General features: G+C 32.8%; 1 pseudogene; it reads left to right on the top strand.

The window, feature by feature from the left end:
• Positions 1–202: 202 nt before the first annotated feature.
• LOC120269459 lies at positions 203–1,396 on the top strand (annotated as a pseudogene).
• Positions 1,397–8,022: the final 6,626 nt, after the last annotated feature.

The raw sequence follows: 8,022 nt of genomic DNA on the forward strand, positions 1-8,022 counted from the left end.
CGTTTCCCATAACCGTACGAGAGAGCGAGCGGTTCGATCCTTATCAAGAAACGGCTCCGGATGTGTGACGCGTGTCCACACGCCAGCTGTATGCAAGCAACCGCCTGCCTGGAAGTAGCGGGCGTTTGGCACGGGCTACAACCGGTGATATATGACCGGAAGAGCAGGTAACCCGCTCCACGCTTTATAATAACCCGTTTCAACCTCCCCAACCATTCTTCTCTCCATCGTCTTTTCCTTTGCGATTTCCATGCTCGATCGAATTATTAGGAAAAAAAATTAGGGTGTGAAAATATCAAAACGAGAAATTATAGTACTGACCTAGATTTAGGGTTTGGTTGGTGGCGATGGCGGCGCCGGCGAGAGGGAAAGAGACGGCGGCGGAGAGGATAAAGGGTCCATGGAGTCCTGAGGAGGATGAAGCTTTGCAGCGGTTGGTGGGGAAGCATGGACCGAGGAACTGGTCCTTGATCAGCAAATCCATCCCTGGTCGTTCCGGCAAGTCGTGCCGGCTCCGGTGGTGTAACCAGCTCTCACCTCAGGTCGAGCACCGGCCGTTTCACGCCGGAGGAGGATGAGACCATCTTGCGGGCACACCAGCGGTTTGGCAACAAGTGGGCGACCATCGCTCGTCTCCTCTCAGGTCGCACCGACAACGCCATCAAGAACCACTGGAACTCTACGCTTAAGAGGAAGTTCTCCAACGGCGGCGGCGGCGGCGGCGGCGGCGGCGGTCATCATGTTCAGCTTCAGCACTACGATTCGCTGCCGTCGGATCTCGAGTTCCATGAAGATGTGCAGCCCGTTGAAGCGGGCGAGCAGCGTCGGTCCGGTGATGTCCGGCGGAGGGCTTTGCTTTCAGCCCGAGTAGTCCGTCGGGGTCGGACGTTAGTGATTCGAGTCATCATAGCCATCCGATGATGACGCCGGCGGTGGCGTCTCAGATCTACCGGCCGGTGCCGAGGTCCGGCGTGGTCGGACTTGGGATCAGCATCGCCGCTCCTCCTCCTCCTCCACCTCCACCATCACCGCCTCAACCTCAGATCGATTCTCCTCCCCACGACGATCCGGTAACTTCCTTATCCCTCTCTCTTTCTCTCCCCGGATCCGATCCATCCGACTCCTCCGACCACCATCCGGCGGCGCCGCTGCCGGAACCAGAGCGGATGGACGTCGACGCCGTAGATAGGAGGAGCCCATCCGCGTTCCCTTTCAGCGCCGAGTTCCTATCAGTGATGCAGGAGATGATCCGTAAGGAAGTCCGAAGCTATATGTCAGCACTAGAACACGGCGCCGGAACCCACCCCGGCGCTCCGATGCCGGTGAACCGCATCGGCGTCGCTAAGATCGAGTAGAAAACTACGACCCACGAAGACGACGAAGAAGATGAAGAGAAGAAGAAGAGCAAAGCAAAAAGGCCTCTTTGGATCTCTAGTTTTTCTCTCTCTTATTATTATTTTTTTATTTCTTTTTTAATGTTAATTTTAGTACTCTTTTGCCTCTCTACACAAAATAAGTTCAGGTTTTCTTCGGAGGAGGTTTTGTACAGAAGCAAAAAAAAAAGGTGGAATTTTTAAGTTTAATCAAAATCAAATTAATGGAAAAAGGGCAAATTTTAGTTTTATTTATTTACTTATTTATTTATTTATTAAAAAAAAAGATGGAAAATGGGTATGATTTGATGGTTCAGTTATGGATGATGGAGGTGGTGTTAGGGTTTTTATAAGTGCCGGTAAATTAACGAAAATACGTAAACGCAACGTTTTTTTCGTATGAGAAGATAAACTCTAACGAATTAACTAATTTTAAATCATGTTTGATTGATTGAGACATATCTTGGTTTGTTTTCTTTTTCTTTTTTCTTCTTTTTTGCTTAATTCATGGTAATTTTTTTTTTTTAACCTACCAGATCTTTAATTAATATTTATATATATTTATTAAGTTTAACAAAAAAAAAAATTAAGGAGGAAAATTTTAATTTAGAAAAAATGAGAACAGAAAACAAAGGACCACTGACAAAGATGAAAGGAGAAGAAATCCTTTTTATGCAAACCAAACTAGTTTTTCTTTTCTTTTACAGTGTTTTTTTTTTCTTTCAACAGTTATTGGAAAATAAGATGCACAAACAGAATGAGTTATGGAATAATAAAATGAACTTCAATTCTAGTATTTTTTTTTTATTTGGTTAAAAAAGTTTGATTTTTACAATGAAGAAGGAGAAGAAGATGAGAAATGCCAGACTATTAAGGTTATAAAAATGATCTGTCAATTTCTCTTGTCTAGTTTTTGCATAGAGTCAGTCCTAGACAATGATCAAAAACTTCCAAGTAACAAAGAATGGGCTTGAGGGTGGATATGTCATCACAATTTGTCTGCAAGTCAATATTGGAGTGAGTGTATCACCTAAACTGTACCCCCCCAAAAGGCTTGTTTCCTAGAGAATTGATTTCAATGCACCATGTGAAAACTCAAGGAATGAGATTGTCTTTGGTTTCCACATGTAAGAAATGATGGAAATGGTATAGAAAATTTTTGACCCAAACTAATAATAATGAATGTGGATAAATTATATCAGGAGTGTGCGTAAACTGAGAGTTAATACTTCACATATGTTTGAGTTGAAGTTTGAATCTGTTTTTTTGGCAAGAACATGAACATTTTATTCAGGTTCACGATGCTAATAAATCAAGAGTTCGTTGGTTTAAGTTAAGAGATTTTCTAACTTTAATTATGTGTATTACTTTCTCCGTTTCATATTAATTGTCAAATTCGAGTATTGTCATTAAAACTTCTAAAATCTAAAGAAAGATCATCATAAGAAATTTTTATCTTTATTAGAGTTATTTACGGTTATTAATGCACACACCTTGCTCGATATAAGAAAAAAAAAATTAAAAAAAAATTAATATTTTTTTAGAAGTCTTATACATGAAATAATTTGAAAAAAAAAATCCAAATGTGGCAGTTATTATGAAATACAAAAAGAATTATATATATATATATATATATATTATGCATGCATTGTACATGCATTTTCAAAATTAAGAATTTTAAAGAATTTATTTATTTTTCATTTTTACATCTATTTTCACATGAAAATGATATAAAAGAAATTTTAACCCAAACAGAAGCAACCAAGTTGGAAATTTTATAACTTGAGATGAACAACTACACTTCTTAAGAAAATTATATATTTTCTAAGGTTTGTGTTTACCAATTTGTGATGCAATAATTTTTTTTATAATAAATTAAATTAAATGTGTATACAAATTAAATTAAAAAAAGTGGAGGAGTACTTGGTAATTGATTCTTATACTTTAAAGTTTAATTAATTGTTGATTTCTAATTATTTTGAAATAGTTATATTTGGGTCTTTACTTGTTGAATCTTTCTCATTGTGAATGTGTGTGTGAGTTGTTGGATTTTGAAAAATAAAAAATGAAAAATTAATGAGCTCATACAGGGTGCATACAGCATGAGATGAGTTTGGGCAATCAATTAATGGAGCCCAAGAAGGCAACAAACTACCAAAAATTGTTAGTTATGAAGATCATCCACCAACCCATATATTCATGATATACCTAATCTCTCTCTCTCTCTCTCTCTGTATATATATATATATATATAATATAAATTTAAAAAATTATTTCTATACCCTATAAAAATGATATTTACTTGGACTCCATTGCACATCAGTATTATTTATTTATTTATATAAATCTGTAACCCAAAAGCAACTTAATTTTTTTTTTATAAAATTTATATGTTAAATCCATAAAAAAATATATAAACAAATACAAATGAATAAATAAATGTAACTTTATGAGAATATATCAGTAATTATCCACTTATATATGATTATTCAAGCAATTCTCTATCCATGTTATATATATATATTTAACTAATAGATGACATGTCTGTTGGAAATATAGTACCACATCGGTTGTGTAAAAGAAGTGTAATGGGTTTATATATAGGTATAGAGGTTGAGCCACAAAGTCTGGAGACTTTTGGTGTAAGACCCCTAAGCCCATATAAAGCTCATATAGGGCCCACCGTACCAAAATATAAAATCTAACATGGTATCAGAGTTTCAGGGAAAAAATTGATTCTGATAAAAAGACAAGTTATAGTGGGACCCTAGTAAAAAGACCTCCGAGGGTCCGTAGGAACGACAAAGTCGAGTTAAAATAGGACCTCCGAGACACAAGTAGTGTCTGAAGTCCATGTATGTAAAGACTACGAGACACAGAAAGTAGTGTACTAAGTCCCCAGTAAAGCAGTGACCTCGGTGCATAGAGTCCATGCGAAGTTCGACCCATGATTGAACTCGAGGGAGGTGTTGGAAATATAAGACTACATCGGTTGTGTAATAGAAGTGTAATGGGTTTATATATAGAGTATAGAGGTTGAGTACAAAGTCTTCGAGACTTTTTGGTGTAAGACCCTAAGTCTCATATAAAGTCTATATATAAAGTCCCACTAGTACCAAAAATATAAAATCTAACAATGTCACTCCATTTAATAAAAGGTAAGCATGTGCAAAAAAATAGAGTAGAATTAATACGTTAATATTTGTGCTCTTATTTTTTGGCAATAGGTTAATATGCAATTGGCTTTATGCTCTATTCTCTATGCAGAGCTTTTACCATTTGATAAAGCATTTATTATACTAATAATCATAAGCATCAAACATAATATGATGAATGAGTTCAATTTTAATTTGTATTTATTTATTTATTTTTTATATCATGCTGATGTTGTTTCATTAGTTTTTTTCTTTTAATTTGTTATTTTGAGGTGATTTTGGTTTTGCGGAAGTAGTCATGTCCACAAGATTTGTTAGAAGACTTTTATTGCAGAGACATCTCAACTTGACAACTGTTTGTGAAGTCTACATGTATTGATTGTTTAAAATCTGATGGTTTTATATACTTACCAACTGTTTTCAGCAACCACCTTCTTGAATTTCCCCATACATTTGGAGCCTATAAACTAACTACTTGTTTTATTTAAATTTGTGTTGTGATGTCATTCAAGATTGCTTCTTAAACCTAAAGTTATTTAATTAGCCAACTAAAACTAAATTTTTTTTTTTCTATTTTTTACTTATATATATATATCCAAAATTTTGGCTATTTAAAAATTGAATTATTTATAATATTATGTCTACAAAAATAAATTAATTTTGAAAATTCAGTCAAGGAACTTCATTTAATTGAATTAACTTAATGCACACTTTGGATGGTATTGTTTTGTATTTGATTTAATGGAAATAAATGCATTAGAAGGGACTTTAGTTTTATTGATAGGCACACTTGTCATTTAGACAAAGGTGGTAGTATTTATATAAATTGATTGATATCATAATTAATGAAAGTGGAAAATTTCTAAGAAAAATAAGCTAAACGGATACCAATTTGTTTGAAAATATTTCAATGTGAAAAGGATGTATCAATAATCGATGGGGATGTGTTAAGAAGTAAGTATTTGGTCAAAGAACTTAAAGAAGAAAAAAATATCATAAAAATAAAATGTAATCTTTGGTACATCAGACTCAAAATAATATTTATGTTTAAATAAAAAGTGGTCAAAAATTGAAAAACAATATTATTTCTTTCAAATTTATTTATGGTTAGTCCTTGGGAAGAGATTTAAATATCTAGGTTTTCCTATTTGCATGTAGTTTAGATCTTGTATCTTATTTGTATTTGATCAATGAAGAGATGTCTATTTCAAGGAGTTTTATTGATACAATCCAAAAATAATATATATATATATATGTATTTATTTATTTATTTAAAAATCTTGAACTTCTCTTTTGTTTATATAATTTTTTTATATTACTTTTGTTTTTGTGATTGAAGTTGTGTGTATGACTTCAAAGAGCCAAGAGATTCAAAGTTTTGATCAAAATGATATGTATATTTAGTTAAATAACCAAATAATGATAATTAATAAGATTATTGGTCAAAAATAAATACTATTGATTAATATCTATGTAAATTAAGCCTGGCTCATTAATGCACATAGTGATAGGATCCTAACTCATTTTGACATTTTTGAACTTGTAGATATGATCACTATTATAATATTTCATATTGCTTTATTAAAAAAAAAATCAAGGGTAAAAAATAATAGTAAAAGGTAATATTCACTTGGACATAAAAAATTTAAAGTTTTGGAGAAATTTAAGACAATTTGTTGTTTTAACCAATGAGAGATGCTTGTCCTATTCTTCTTTTAAGCACCACCAACCTCATCACCATTACCTTTGTTATCAAATACTCTATCTTTCTAATCTAAAATTATATGCTCACCCAAGTTAATAAAAAAAAAAATGATTTTGAAGGAATAATCACAAAACTGTTAAGAAATAGCCAAACTTTGTAGGCTAATTAAATGCTCCCTCCATTTCTTTTTATCTAATTTGATTAACAAAATCTCACATATAAAAAAAAACTTAGTTATTTCATAAAATTTTATTAAAAATTAGTTATTTTTTCAAAATTACCCATAATTTATATCTTCACATTTTTTTATCTTATTTAATTTCAACAAGCGAGTTGAATATTAATGTTAGAGATAATTTTTTTAAAAAATAATAAATATTTATTGATGTTAAAAAATGACAGATAAAAAGGAATATGGATTTGTGATAGATAAAAATGAACGGAGGGAGTAAGTTAAGGAGAAAAGAAATCAATTCTCCTAGTTCCTAATCTAAAATCAAACTCTGATTTGTAGGTAATAAGGACCAAAGAGTTCTCTTGAATGTCATGTTTATCACAATGTTATAAAAAACAAATGTTTTTCTATACATTAAAATAGATTTTGAAGATAAATAAAAAATCTACACCTCGGAAACAAATACCAACATACCCAAAATGTTGAATATAACTAACTACATGGCTTTGTTCTTCTAGATTCACAACTTAATTACTCATTTTCCCAGTGAATTCCTAAATTCAAGATCATGTGAAAGCCAACACTAGATGAAAATAGATTATGTAGAAAGATGGAGACATAATTGTTTCATGTATTTTGATTGATATGAACCAAATAAAACAATTTCTCAAATTAAACTTTCATAGGATAGGAGTACTAGAGATTACAATTGGTTTATCCATTTTGTTCTTTTGATCATATCAAAACTATTATTTTAAGGCTATAATTTTGTATCATTATTTTAGTCTTCAATAGCAACATTCATCAAATTAAAGCATACCAAAGTCTTCTCAAAACACTAGTTCCAAATCCACACTTTAAATACACATTGGAGCTTTTGATCATGGTCCTTATCATTCTGCCCATAGATTATTGATTGTGAGGTTGGTAGAGGGAGTGTTGGTTTTAATAAAAAAAAGTATGAAATAATGTTATTATTATCAGGGGTGAGCAAAAAAATCCGGATTTGATGATTAGATATCTGATTTTTTTACTCGAATTTTTTGGTACCCAATCCAAATTTTTTAGATGAAAACTGAGTCGGATCTAGGTCGGGAGAAATTAAAAATCGGGTTTCCAAATTTGATCCTGTTTTTAATTTTTTTTATATTATATATATAATAATTTTAAATTTTATATTGTCTAAAAAGTAAAAATGAAAAAAAAAAACTCCAAACCCCTCATCTAATTAAACCCTTTAAGAGTTATATATATATATATATATATATATATATAGGTAATGTAATATGAGGACGCCTATAGAATGCCTCCAGATTAACAAAAGTAAGAGAGAGGGTTAAGATGAGAGAGGTAGGCACAAATTGGTATATGAACAGTAAAAACAACAGTAATAAATAGTGTCTGACTATGGTACCAACCCTATATGAGTTGATCTGGTGTTTTGTGTATTAAGCACAATAAAACTAGGGATGTAAACGAGCCGAGCATCACCAGGCTCGAGCTCGGCTCGAGTATAGTATTCGAAGGCTCGAGCTATTTTTTTTTTTGTGCTCGAGCTTGGCTCGCTGAAAAGCTCAAGTAGCTCGAGCTCGGCTCGTTTAAGCTCGATTAGCT

Source organism: Dioscorea cayenensis, chromosome 9, assembly GCF_009730915.1.
Source record: "Dioscorea cayenensis subsp. rotundata cultivar TDr96_F1 chromosome 9, TDr96_F1_v2_PseudoChromosome.rev07_lg8_w22 25.fasta, whole genome shotgun sequence".
NCBI lineage: Eukaryota > Viridiplantae > Streptophyta > Magnoliopsida > Dioscoreales > Dioscoreaceae > Dioscorea > Dioscorea cayenensis.